Here is a 14,611-nt window from a genome sequence, read left to right on the forward strand (position 1 = left end):
AAAAGAAGAAAAAGAACAAAAATTTATTGTCTCACAGTTCTGGAGGTTGGGAAGTCCAAGACCAGGGCTCTAGCAGGTTCGGTGTCTGGTGAGGGCTGATCTCTTCCAAGGTGGCACCTTGCTGCTGCGTCCTCCAGAGGAGACAAAGGCCATGGTCCCACATAGTGGAAGGCAGAAGGGCTGAAGGGGACAAACTCCTTCTGTCAAGCCCTTTTATAAGGGCAGCTACTTCCATTCACAGGAAAGGAGCCCTCATGGCCTAACCACCTCTTGGAGACTCCATCTTTAATACTGTACTACCACATTGGCAACACCTGAGTTTTGGGGACACATTTAAAACAAAGCAATGGGTTCTGGTGGGACACTGGAAAAAGGCAGGAGTCCCAGGAATGAACTCAACTCTACTTGATTGTAGTGAAATAGAGAAATGGATATTTTTGTGCACCTAAGTTTGTAGAGTGAGTCACACCTACTATATCACTACTACTATTATTATTATTAATGTTGTTGTTGTTGTTTCCTGGGCTGTGACACTAGGCCTCAGTGCATTGGAGTGCTGTCTGATATGAGCAAACTGCTCAGGACAGCTGCAGTTCCTTCCCCCAGGAAAGACTCCTAGCCCTTCAGTTTCCAGGCTCTTCCTGGGTTCTGCCCCAGCGGGCAATGGTGCTGCTACCAGGCCAAGAATGACAATGTAGGGGCAGTCCTCTGTAGTTGAAGGTCTGGCTGGAGGCTCCAGTAGGAGTCTGTCTGGACCCAGCACAGGGGATGCCCACCAGCCTGGCCCTGGCCTTCAAGGGTGGCCCACACTTTTGAGGTCTGAGGGGGAAACCAGGGCCCAGGGAAACTTCTAGTTGCTCTCTCCATCTTCAGGCTTGTCACCTCCCCTCTACTCCCTCCTAGTGCCCTCCACCCAACCTGGCTAGATTCTCCAAGTTCCCTGGCTGGGGAGCAGGAAGGAGTGGGGAGTTTCCAAAATGTCTCTGTAGAGCTGCAGGGTGAGGCTTGGCAACTGGAAATTGTCAGCCGTCTCCTTGACGACCAGCAGCCAAATAATTCTGGGAATGGAGGAGGAAAGGGAGCTCTCAGCAGGGCAGCCAAGAGAGGCAGTCCTCACTTCCCAGAAAACTTCAGTTCCTCATTACCTGTGTCAACTGGGGTTTAGTCAGGAGACAGAAACCACACTAGTTAGTTCAAAAAGAGAATTCAGCATAAGGAACTGATAATGAGGTAGGGAGTTGTTAATTAGGCGAGCAGGAAGGGTAAGAATGGGGGTTGCAGCTGCAGGAGCAGCTACCACTCCAGGGCTGGAGGACCCTAAGGAAGAGTTTTGAAGGAGGGTTCCAGAGCCTGTGACCCAGACCTCTGAGGAGGGGGCTCGAACTCAGCAGGCGCTGGTGTCTCTGGGTGTGAAGGAAGGACTCCTGCATCCAGACCTCTGTGGAAGGGGCACCTGCCAGCTGGTGCTGGGGTCTCTGGAACAGGGGTGCAGGGCTGGAGGTGGGGTGGATGACAAAGCTGCAAGCGTTAGAAACGCTGTGAACTGCGATTCAGGCGCTGCTCCCGGATGGGCCTGCCGTTCCTGTGGTGAAGGTGTGTTGCTGGGGTGCCCTCACAGGGAACACACAGGTGCAAACAGGAAGGAGCCTGTCCATACTTCCTGTCCCACCTGCAGCCTCCCTCTACTGACTGGCAAAGCACAAATGGAGTTTGCAGGGTCCAAGCCCAACATTGTAAAACTGACTATAGAAGACACAGGCCCGGAGCTGAGAAATAAGAACTTCGTTACCATAGTGCTGGAAGTTCTGGCCTTCCAACCTTGTCATTAGTGGTAAGAGCAATGTTGAATGCATAGTGTGTGCTCACCTAATATCATTGTCTGGCCATTGCCTCGATTTATTCCTGAAATGGGCAGGTAAGGGGCCAGCCTGTCCCTCCCCTTCTTGGCTTTATTCTGGACTGTTTTGAAGTTACTGACATTCACAGCTTTGTTAGCTGGCAGGAATTTTTATAATGGCAATGATGAAAACAACAGTAGCAAAGAAATATTAAGTAAGAGTGGCCTAAGGAAAACTATAAAATTACTGGAATCACATCACACATTAAAAGTACAGGAGAAGATAAATAGCCCCATGGGGCAGAAATAGAACAAAGTCCAGAAATATATCCCCATGCATATGGATTATAGGGTACAATAAAGGTGGTATTTCAAACCAGTGGATTCAAACTATGGTTTCTTTAATAAATTGTATAGGCACAGTTGGCTATATGTCTGAATGAAAAAAAAGGTTAAGACCTCCACCTCATTAAGTTATTAAAGTGAAATTTCAAAGAGCTGAAAGATTTAAATGTAACACTTAAAACAGTTTCATGAGGAAAAAGGAGAATATTTATATGATCTAGAGTTTGAAGATATTTTTCTAAATAAAATAGAAAGTCCAGAAGCTACAGAGGAAAAGAGAGACATAAGATGCTTAAATTTTAGAAAGATAAAAGATACCACTGGAATTATGAGGTCAGGAGTTCAAGACCAGCCTGGCCAACATGGTGAAATCCCATCTCTACTAAAAATACAAAAATGAGCCAGGCATAGTGGTGTGTGCCTGTAGTCCCAGCTGCTCAGGAGGCTGAGGCAGGAGAATTGCTTGAACCCAGGAGGTGGAGTTTGCAGTGAGCCAAGATTGAGCCACTGCACTCTAGCTTGAGCATTAGAGTGAGACTTCATCTCAAAAAAAAAAAAAAAAAAAGATACCACTGGGTGCAGTGGCTCACACCCGTAATCCCAGCACTTTGGGAGGTTGAGGTAGTCGGATCGCTTGAGCTTAGGAGTTTGAGAACAGCCTGGGCAGCATGGTGAAATCCTGTCTCTACAAAAAATTCAAAAATTAGCTGGGTGTGGTGGCACATGCCTGTAGTCCCAGCTACTCAGGAGGCTGAGGTAGGAGGATGGCTTGAGCCCAGGAGATGAAGGCTGCAGTGAGCTATGATCACACCACTGCACTCCAACCTTGGCAATACAGTCAGACTTCGTCTTAAAAGGCAAAAACAAACAAACAACAAACAACAACAAAAATGAGAAAGATAAAAGATACCATATGTAAGTCAAAAGACTTGGAAGAGAGAAAGGTCTGGAGATGGGTTGCAGAACAATGTGAATATACTTAACGCTATCAAACTGTACACTTGAAAATGGTTAAGATCGTAAATTTTACGTTATATGCATTTTACCATGATTTTTTTAAAAAGAATAAATTAGGGGGATTTTCACAATGTTTTGTTAGGTGAGATAAGCAATCTGCAGAGAAATCTATGTGGTATTTGTAACATAAATGACAATAAAGGTAAATAAATACCTGTTGGGTAATGCAGACCTACCTGGCGGCATCCTGAGTCCTCGAACTCCAGAGCACTCTCCACGCTGGTCCAGGCCTAGGGCTCCGGGCAGGGGCTGGTGTTGAACGAAGCTGATTGGCTTTGTCAGCCCTAGGTGGCAAAGCACCCTTTAAAAAGACTCTGCCCTGGTGTTCTTCATCTTGACTCTCCTCCCCGAAACGCTAGGCCTCCACAGGTTCCGGCACAGCGAGCCAAGTCACACAGCTGTTTCTAATATTCTGCACAAACTTTATTGAAACGAGAAGCCCCGTTTATCATCCTTCAGGCCCCAGCTCCTCCTGATTAGGTACAGATGACCTGACAGTCAGCAGGGCCCGAGTCAGCAATCAAAGAGGAGATTGTTCTGAGCCAGGAGGTGAGAGAGGCAAAGGCCTGAGGAGCTGAGAAGGGTCCAGGGAGGCTTCAGCCAGCCAGGGACAGATGGGGGAGGTTCTCAAGTTGGGGGCAGGAGGGGAGGGGAGGGCTGAGTAAATTCTTCAAAGATGCCTGGTCTGCTCATCTTCTCTGGCCATATATTATCTCTGGCCTTTGAGCCTCCTTCAAAAGGCTTACATTCTCTGCCAGAAACTTCTCCCCATCTCCAGTCTCCAAACTCAGCCCCCATTTTGTTTTGCTTTCATCTTTCAACAGTACCAGAAAACCTCTCTGGATGTAATAAAGAGCATCCCTCTACCCTTGGGCTGTCCATAATTCTACTCTTCTTAGAACTACAGAATCAAAACTTTAATATTAAAAATAACCTAGAAATCACCTAAGTCTCAAGCCTAAAGCTCCCTCTACGGCATCCATGACCAATGGCTATTCCAGTTTATGCATGAGCATTCTGAACTGTGCTGTCCAATATGGTAGCCTCTAGCCACATGTGGCTGTTTAAAATTAAATTAAAATTTCACTTTTTTGGTCACTCTGGCCACATTTAAAGTGCTCAATGATATATGTGTTAAGTAATGTGTCAAGAAATATGAAGGGTCGCATATTTTACCATGGTTGCAAATTAACAAGTTAGTTTGACCATTTCATGGATGCTGGCAGAAGATATGAGACTACTGGGTCAAGGACAAAGAACTTTATTATTTATAGCAATATCAGTAACCAGAGTATCAGCATTTTCTTGCTTCAGTTTCCTGAGCTCCAGTTCCCACAGGGCAACATGAATGAGGCTAAATGATACCCACACGTACAAGTGGGTTGCCATATAAGAAAGGAACCCTGGGTTTAGGAAACCTGGATCTTTTGCAATGTGCGGTAAATATCTGCCCTTTGCGCTGGAGGAAGACATTGTCTTCCAAGACTGCTGGCTACGTATGAATAAAAAAATCCTTGAAAAGTGACCAGAACAAAGGCGGTGCCTCTGCTTATAAAATGTGTAGAAATGCAGCTGGGTGCGGTGGCTCACGCTTGTAATCCTAGCACTTTGGGAGGCCGAGGAGGGCAGACCATTTGAGGTCAGGAGTTCAAGACCCTGACCAACACGGTGAAAATACAAAAATTAGCTGGGCGTGGTGGCATGCACCTGTAATTCCAGCTACTTAGAAGACTGAGACAGGAGAATCGCTTGAACCCAGGAGGTGGAGGTTGCAGTGAGCCAAGATGGTGCCACCACACTCTAGCCTGGGTGACAGAGTAAGACTGTGTCTAAAAAAAAAAAAAAATTATGTAGAAATGCAGGAGACCCATGGGGAATTATCTCCCAACACAGTGTGGATATGAAACACTGCCATCATTGCAGAAAGTTCTACTGGACAGCAGTGCTCTAGGGAATGTGAAACTCACTTATTTGCTAGGTCCTTTCATCATTTCCGAGTCTTGGCCGAAGGAATCACAGAAAAATAAGCAAGCACTGCCACTTTGTTACAGGAAAGAGGACCCAGTCCAGACCCCAAAAGAGGTTTCTTGGATCTCGCGCAAGAAAGAATTCAGGCAAATCGGCAGTGCAAAGCAAAATCAAATTTATTTAATTTATTTTAAAAGTAAAGGAATAAAAGAATGGCTACTCCATAGACAGAGCAGCTCTGAGGGCTGCTGGTTGTCCATTTTTATGGTTATTTCTTGATGATATGCTAAACAAGGGGTGGATTATTCATGCCTCCCTTTTTTAGACCATATAGAGTAACTTCCTGATGTCGCCACGGCATTTGTAAACTGTCGTGGTGCTAATGGGAGTGTGGCAGTGAGGACGACCAGAGGTCACTCTTGTGGCCATCTTGGTTTTGGTGGGTTTTGGCTGTCTTCTTTACTGCAACCTGTTTTATCAGCAAAGTCTTTATGACTTGTATATTGAGCTGACCTCCTATGTCATTCATCCTGTGACTTAGAACGCCTTAACTGTCTGGGAATGAAGCCCAGTAGGTCTCAGCCTCATTTTACCCAGCTCTTATTTAAGGTGAAGCTGCTCTGGTTCAAATGCCTTTGACAACTTTGCATGCTCATGTGTAAATTTCAAGGTGTTTTCCTTGAAGCAGATGTTCATCACATTATAATCACTGTCTTTCTGAACTCAGCTATGAAAGCTGAGTCTGATTTCATGTGGTCTGTCCTCATAATGAAGTGAGAGTAATCCAGGAGGGACAAATGGCTCTGGCAAAGGCCCAGAAGTGGGGTGAGCAGGGCATAGCTGGAGGGGCTGGGAGGCACACAGGTGAAATGGCCAGGACACTCTTAAGTGGTCAAACACTCTAGTAAAGCGGCTGTCAACCTTTACAGGCATCAGGATCACAGAAGAGTTTGAGGAAGAGATTGCTGAGCCCCACCCCCAGGGCTTCTGATTCAGGAGGTCTGTGGCTGGGCCTGAGAATTTGCATTTCTAAGGTTCCGGTGGCCTGTAATCCCAGCACTGTGGGAGGCCGAGGCCGGTGGATCACGAGGTCAGGGGTTGGACCAGCCTGATCAACATGGTGAAACTGTCTCTACTAAAAATGCAACACAATTAGCTGGGCTTGGTGGTGTTTGCTTGTAATCCCAGCTACTCTGGAGGAACCAGGGAGGTGGAAGTTGCAGTGAGCCGAGATCACGCCATTGCACTCCAGCCTGGGTGACAGAGTGAGACTCTGTCTCAAAAAAAAAAAAAAAGAAAAAAAAGAAGTTCATAGGTGCTGCTGCTGCTACTGATCTGGGGACAATATCATGGGGACCGTGATAGGTGTGCTTTGGGCAGCATGCTAATGACTTGTGGATGGACAATTCTTTTATTTGTTTTAATGCATATTGGAAAAATGCAACTAGCACATCAAAACAGTTATATTTTTTAACAATACTAAGTAGATTTAAGAATATATTTACATATACATGTAGCTGTATCTATGCAGTATGAAGATTGGTAAAGATGATGACAGTGCTACGGGAATGACTGAGGTTTGGGCAGTGCTGCTGCAGGAAAGGGCAAGGAATGGGATTCAGACAGGCCCAGTCAAATTCCACTTCCAGTGTGTGATGGCGGATCTAGCCTCTCAGCTTCCTTGTTTATAAAATGGCACTACTACATTTCCATGAGTGTTTTCCAGGCTGTGTGAGGATCAACTAGCCAACAGCTAACTAGCTAACTTCCTTCCTTTCCATCCTCCCCCGGGGGAGGGCACAATCCCTGCCCTTGGGCTGTTCCCATTCTAGGGGACAGGCTCTGTCACCTTTAAATGCTAAGAACTTGTGAGGGGCTAAGAGTCCCAGTTCCCCACCCTTAAGACAGAAACCAGCCCTCCTTCTGGCTGAAGCCTGAGGACTCTGGAAGGGGAAGCTGTCCTGGGCTGGGGAGCAGAGGGTCCCACAGCCATCCCCCAGATGGGCAGACACAGACTCTGGGCCCCCAGCTCACCTACCTCCCTGGGCTTATGCTGCACAGCTGCACACTCCTCTGGGGCAGCAGCGCCTTTTCTAATCTTGCTGCCTTAGGTTTAATATCAAAGCTGCTTTGTGAATCCTGAGCCCGTGCCCATGTGAGGTGGGCGGACCTAGGCCTGGCCTAGAGAATCCGTCCAGGACTGAATCCATATTCCTTTTTCTGGGGCAATAGGCTCCGTCACAGGGCCTAGTCTTAATGGTAGTAAGGCAGCAGCAAAGAAAACAAATGACTTAACAAGGAAAATTAAAATATTCTTGGGATCATCAGCATGGAGAAACCTCTCTGAAGGTACCCTTTAGGAAGCTCATACTCCCAGCAATTGGTCTTGCTCCCGTCCAAAGGACTGCTAATGGAAGGGGTGACGGTGGGAGACAGGCAGCGTTTTCAGTGAACCCCTAAATCCATGTTTTTGGCAGAGCCCTCTAGACTCCAGTGGTGTTTCCATCACATCATTCATTCTGCAGGGCTTTCTGCTCCCTGCCCTCCTCATTTTAATGATCTCAGACAGACATAAAAATGGCTGAGCTCAGCATAAGTGACTGAGACATGAACATTGCCTCAAAGTCCCTGTGGACCCCAGCTGGGTACCATGCCACCCTAGGTTCCACTTTGACAGGATAAAGTGAACTCATATATTCAGTTGTTTTAAGTGAGCTAACGCTGAGCAGTGCCAGAGGACGAAGACATAAATCTTTCCTAGAGCTCAGAGTCGCTGCCAAACACCTTGGATAAAACTTTCTGCTTGTTCAAGACGGTTTTTCCTCCCCTCTAAAAATGAGGAGGGGAAAAGTACTAAAAATCTACGGGGCTAGGGGGAGGGTGTTAGCAGATTCTGGGAATGACAAACTTGTCAACGCTTTGGCCTCATAAAAATTCTTTTAGTAAGAAAGGCAAACTTTTAAATTGATTTTTCTTACCCCTCTTAGTGGGTGCGGAGGGTGTCACTGGTCACCTGGTCTGCCTGTGTGTTAGCCCTGGCTGTAAAATGAGGGCTTTTCTTATATCTCTGCAGGCAGCATTTGCATCAGAGGTGGGACAGCTTGTCACATATCACCCTCGGCTGTGATCATAGCCTCAACTGCTTCTTAACTGGAGCAAACTCAAGCAGCCTGTTTGAAAACATTTTGAAAACCTCCCAGCCAGAAAGAAACCTTGTTCTAGCAGTGCAGAGCAGCTCAGGGAAGAGGCAATGAGTGGTGTGCCCTACATGGCCTCCGTGTGGCTGAGAATGAACTATTTTTTACCCTTTTACTGATTTTCTTTGCAGTTTTTATTCTTTGCAAACACTTCATAGCAACAAACATGTGAGAGAAAGTCACCTATACCCTTATCAGCCCTATGTGTCAAATGGCTTTGTGTTTCTAAGTTGCTTGTCTATACACATACCTTTTTATTTTTTTATTTTTTGAGACTGAGTTGCACTCTGTTGCCCAAGCTGGAGCACATGGCATGATCTTGGCTCACTGCAACCTCTGGCTCCTGTGATCAAGGGATTCTCCTGCCTCAGTCTCCCGAGTAGCTGGGACTACAGGCACCTGCCACCATGCCCAGATAGTTTTTATATTTTTAGTAGACACAGGGTTTCACCATGTTGGCCAGGCTGGTCTCGAACTCCTCACCTCAGGTGATCCACCCAACTCGGTCTCCCAAAGTGCTGGGATTACAGGCATAAGCCACCATGCCTGGTCTGTACACATACATTTAAAGCATAATGGTAACCAGGATTCAAGCACCCCTAACCCCGCTCTCCTATTTTTTTTTTTAGCCAAGAATCCTCACCTAGATCCGTGTTCTAAAACTTTGCTACTCAAAGTATCGTCTAGAAACCAGTGGCAGCACCACCCCAGACCTACTAAACCAGAAATCTACAGGTTAACGACATCCCCAGGAGATCATATTTACGTTAAAGTTTGAGATAGAGTGCTCTAAAACAGCGATCACCAATGTTTTTGGCCCCAGGGACGGGTTTTGTGGAAGACAATTTTTCCAAGGACAGGGATGTGGGGGGAATGGTTTTAGGATGATTCAGGTGCACTACTTTTATTATGCACTTTATTATTATCACATTGTAATATATAATGAAATATACAACTTCACCATAATGTAGAATCAGTGGGAGCCCTGAGCTGCTTTTTTTTTGCAATTAGATGGTCCCATCTAGGGATGATGGGACACAGTGGCAGATCATCAGCATTAGAGTCTCATAAAGAGTGCGCAACCTAGATCCCTTACATGCACAGTTCACAACTGGGTTTGTGCTCCTATAAGAATCTAATGCCACTGCTGATCTGACAGGAGGCAGAGCTCAGGTGGTAATGCGAGTGATGGGGAGCAGCTGTAGATAGAGATGAAGCTTCCCTCACTCACTTGCCACTCACCTCCCGCTGTGCAGCCGAGTCCTGATGACCTGGGGGTTTGGAACTCCTGCTCTAAAACACATTAGCTAAGACAAAACTCTGCTACAAATTGGGGTTACACAATTTCCTCCTTTCCTCTTCCCATAGTTGTGGAACATCTTGGGGGTGCTAGGCACTGGGTGCTGGGCCTGACAGAGAGCCGGGTCCATGACAAATGATCTCTGCCTTCAAGCCATTTATGCCTGTCAGAGGCTGAAGCATAATAGCACTGTGGTGTCAGGGAGGAATAGGATTGTAGAGCTGGAAGGGCCCTGGGAAGGTGGGGCCATGGCAGGTGAAGTGGCTTTGTCCATGACCAAAGAGCAGGTTCATGGGGAAGCCCAGGCCTCCTCCCCTCACATGCACTCACTTGGCAGAATTCAGACCCCTGGAAGACAAGGGAACATGTAGGGATGCACAGAAATGAAATGCTGGGGCTTGCTGCCAGGTCCTCCTCCTCTGGGCATGCCCTGAGACCACCTCAGCAGCAACCCTCCCTGCCTCTCCCCCTTGACTAGCACAGCCTCTTGCTCAGGTGTCTAAGGGTCTTTGCTCCTAGCATATCTCCTGACCTTTTTGAGAGAAGAAAGACCTAGCATACGCTTCAAAATGATAAAGAAATCTATTTTCCACAAAGTAATGTAAGGACTGAATACATTACTCCTGCTGAATGGATGCAGTCAGATAAAATATCAGAGGCGTTTTTGGAAATTGGTTAAATGGATCTAAAACTAATCTTGAGGAATAAACTTGTAATGACATTTGTTAAAATATGAGAGAAAATGAAAGTAGCCAAGAGGGGGAACAAGTCCTTGAAATAAAACACATTGCATAACAATAATACATAAAACTGTGGTGTTGGCCCAAGAATAAACTGGAATTGAGCAGATATCCAGAATCTTGTTTTATGTGTTGAGGTATGTAGAAATTTAATATGATAAGGGACATCTAAGAATAGGAAATAGAGGTTTCTTAGTGATATACCTCACACCAGAACAAATTTCAGATGAACTAAAGCTGAGTATCTTTTTAAAGATAAAAATCACAAAACTAAAAATAAAATTAAGCATGTTTTCCAGAGCAGTGCCAATATTCTAGAATCAGCAAGCAAAAAAGTATTAATATATTTCATTACAAAAAAATTAATTTTGTGTGAAAAAACGATAACAAATTTTAAAAGGCAGTCAGACTGAGACAGAAAACATATTGTTAGTAAAAGGTTAATGCCTTTATTTTCTTTGGAAAAATAAATTCATACATATTTCACACAACAAGGAAAACATTAACATCTCACAAGATAAAAGGGCAAAGAACACTACAGATGTTTTTCAAACAATGAACCACTTTAAAAAATATAATCTTGTTTGTACTAAAAGAAACATAAACCAAAAAAGTTACCAAGCATTTTGTTTTGTTTTGTTTTTTGAGACAGAGTCTGGCTCTGCTGCCCAGGCTGAAGTGCAGTGGTGCGATCTTGGCTCACTGCAGCCTCCACTTCCTGGGTTCAAGCAATTCTCCTGCCTCAGCCTTCTGAGTAGCTGGGACTACAGGCACGTGCTGCCATGCCCAGCTAAATTTTGTATTTTTAGTAGAGAAGGGGTTTCACCATGTTGGCCAGGATGGTCTTGATCTCCTGACCTCATGATCTGGCCACCACAGCCTCCCAAAGTGCTGGGATTACAGGTGTGAGCCACTGGGCCCAGCAGACCAAGCAATTTTAAAACGAAAATATCCCTTGCTGGTAAGGTGAGGTGAATTTGGTGTGATAACATATATTGGTATAGCCAGAGTCTACTGGATGCAAAGTGACCCTAACAAAATGTTAAAATGCTCCTAGTTTTTGATCTGGTACTCACAATCAATGTCTCTAATCTTAAATAATTCGGAATACTGGGTGAGAAGATATTTGCTGTAGTATGATTTATAATCAAAACTTTGGAAAAATGGACATCTCATAAATGTTCAACAAAGATAGCTATATGCATATTCACTAGATAGGACAATCTGGCCAATTATTATTTTGAAAATACAATCCCAAAGACTGCGTGGCAACATGAAAAAAACACTTGAATGTTTCAAATAAAAAGATATGACACTATAATTAACCACAGACGTGTATATTAAGGTGAACAGGGCTGTATCAAGCTGATAATTTTTATGATAAAGTCACTAGATTTTTGATATTTTGCTCTACTTTTGTTTGCTGTTTCATTGCTTTTATAATACGAACATTAAATTAAAAATAGTCCACATGCAGCATAAGCTTGGTATAATGGGGAAGGAGCCAATGAATCTGAAAGTTAAGACAGGGTGCAACTGGAAGTTTTAATTACCCCATTTTCATTTGTGGAAAACAATCTTCTTTTGTGCAAAGCTTCTCTGACTCATGTTCCTCCACCTGTGTAGCTATTCTGTATGGGGTCATGGAAACATGGTATCTTAGAATGGACAGAGTCTCCGAGATCATTTTATTCCAAACTCCTGGTAATTCAAGAACCAGAACTACAGCATCCATTACAAGTTACTACTCATCTTCTGATTGAATGCTCTCATGAATGGGGAGTTCACCACCTCACAAAGCGGCCTGCTCATTCTGTGCCTTCTAAGTCATGCCTGAGGCCATTATATATACCTATACCTCTGAATGTCATATACATATGACTATACCTCTGCATAACCCAGAAAGAGATTTCAAGTCATGGTCACAAACTAAGGAACTGAGTGAGGCTGTACCATTCTTTCTAACAACAGAAAAAATATTAAGCTGAAAATAGAAGACCATTCTTATTTATGAAAATTATATTCTAGAAACAGGAATAGAGAAGCCCAAGGTTATTCTACTGAATAGAAAGAACTACGGGCAGGTTAATTCCCAAAGAAAAATGCTAGAGATAGTTGCCATGCTTCTCTAGAGGCTTATTAAAACTTTCAGTTCTTCTGAATACAAGAGGGAGACGGCCCCTCTTCAGAGTTCATCGTGATTGTATCGGAGCCTCTGGCTGTTTCTAACCTCAGCAGAAGTGGAAGGCTGATAAACTGGTAAAAGAGGGCCAGGCAGTTCCAGATATGGGGCAGTGGGTCCCTCCGTGGGTTTGCCAAACAGTGGGATATCCCTCAGCCAAGAATCATCCCAGTTCATGTGTGTTTTCTGTATTTCACTAGAAGAATCTAAAAGTTTAATGTTTAAACGGGTATAGAAAATCCACATTAAAAATGCAGAATGGTGCTTCAGCCCTATCCACGTTTAAAACTGACAGTTTACAAAGCAGTAAGAGAAACTAGACAATGGCAGATACCCGGCAATACAGTGAGGAGCAGCGCAGGAGGGTGTGGGAAGTCCAGACCCATCCTTCTGAGGGGACCCAGGAGGCACAGGAGGGCGGCAAGGGAGAAGGCAGAACCCGACAGTGAAAACATTAACCTGGGGATGTGAGCAGCAGAACGGGGAGGGAAGTCAGTAGACAGAAATGAGAAGGGGATGCTGGGTGCAGTGGCTCACAGTTGCAATCCCAGCACTTGGGAAGCCAAGGCATGTGGATCACGTGAGGTCAAGAGTTTGAGACCAGCCTTGCCAATATGGTGAAACCCCATCTCTACTAAAAAAATGCAAAAATAAGCCAGGCACGGTTGCCGAGAGACAGAGAGAGAGAGAGAGAGAGAGAGAGAGAGAGAGAAGGGAAAATGTCAAATTCTCTTAGTCACAGATTAGCAAAATATAGAAAATGTTGGGGTTGACAGCCTCTTGAATTCTTTCTAGAGCAAAAAGTTGGTACTCCCTGTAGCACAGAATAAGACTGTGATGATTTAATAGTTTGTGGGTTAAAATGATATGAGAGTCTTTGATATACATCATTATTCCTCAGAAGTAATGGAGAGTTGAAGTGAGGGCACTAGGATTGAAGAGGATCTGACCTTTCTGTTACTCCCCTGGGAAACCTAGTATGTGCCAGACTGCTGGGCTCCTTAAGACCCTCCTGCAAGGCTGGGCATGATGGGCTGTCTGTACAATGTGGGCCAGAACAGAGTAATGCTCCCTGGTTCAGGGAGCAAAGTGCAGGCCCATCCCAACAGCTGGGCTGTCTCTGCATGGGTTCTTTCGAATCTAGGTCCCGACCTGAATCAAAGGGAAGGAGATTGAGCCTCTCAGAGGACCAGGAGCCAAGCCAAAGCTTGACAAAACCAGCCTCTCTCTCTCTCCGGTGTAAGGAAAGGTACTGCTCATTACCCACCACCCGCATCACTCCTCTAAGATTTTCCACTGTTGGTCATATGCGCAGAGACTGCCAGCAGCTTTCATGGTGACTGAGCTTTGCTGAGGAGGATCAACACTTTCTCATGACCAAAAGCAATAATGTCTCTTGAGAAGCAGCTGTCACACATCCTACCAGACTATGACCAACTCGTTTGCCTTTCCTATTATTAATGGTTGCCTTAGATCCAGCAGCTAACATCATAGCAGCTGTGTTCCAGGTGAGGTGTTCACTCACCCACTGGAAATCACAGTCCTGCTCTATGTAATCATGAATTTCAATATGCTAACAGTATTAAACTGGCCAAGACAAACTTCATGAATTTGGTTTAGTATTTGGTGCCAAGAAATATACAGCTGATTAACTCAGCTCACAGTTGCACTGAAATCACCTGGTGTTTCCTTGCCTCTTCATCTCCTTTGTCCTCAGGCAGGCATTGAGAGAGAAGACCTTGGCCAGGCCATGTAGGAAGATGGGAAAATTGCTTATAGCTCTGATAAGAGCTGCACCCTGCAAAACAGCCTTTGGATTGTTGACTCACTAAACTAGCCAGTTGGTGTTAATGCAGCTGTGATGCAGGATGGTTTTGCTGCCTCCTAGGTGGCAAGACAAAGGGGAATGCAGAAAAATTCCCCGTGCATGCAGACTTGTGGGAATAGTTGACAAACAGAAATTAATGAAGACACTCGTAACGGTAACTGACAGAGATTTTACCAGAGATTTGAGCTAGAAAGGGA

The sequence above is a fragment of the Cebus imitator genome, unplaced genomic scaffold, assembly GCF_001604975.1.
Source record: "Cebus imitator isolate Cc_AM_T3 unplaced genomic scaffold, Cebus_imitator-1.0 Scaffold0, whole genome shotgun sequence".
Taxonomy (NCBI): Eukaryota; Metazoa; Chordata; class Mammalia; order Primates; family Cebidae; genus Cebus; species Cebus imitator.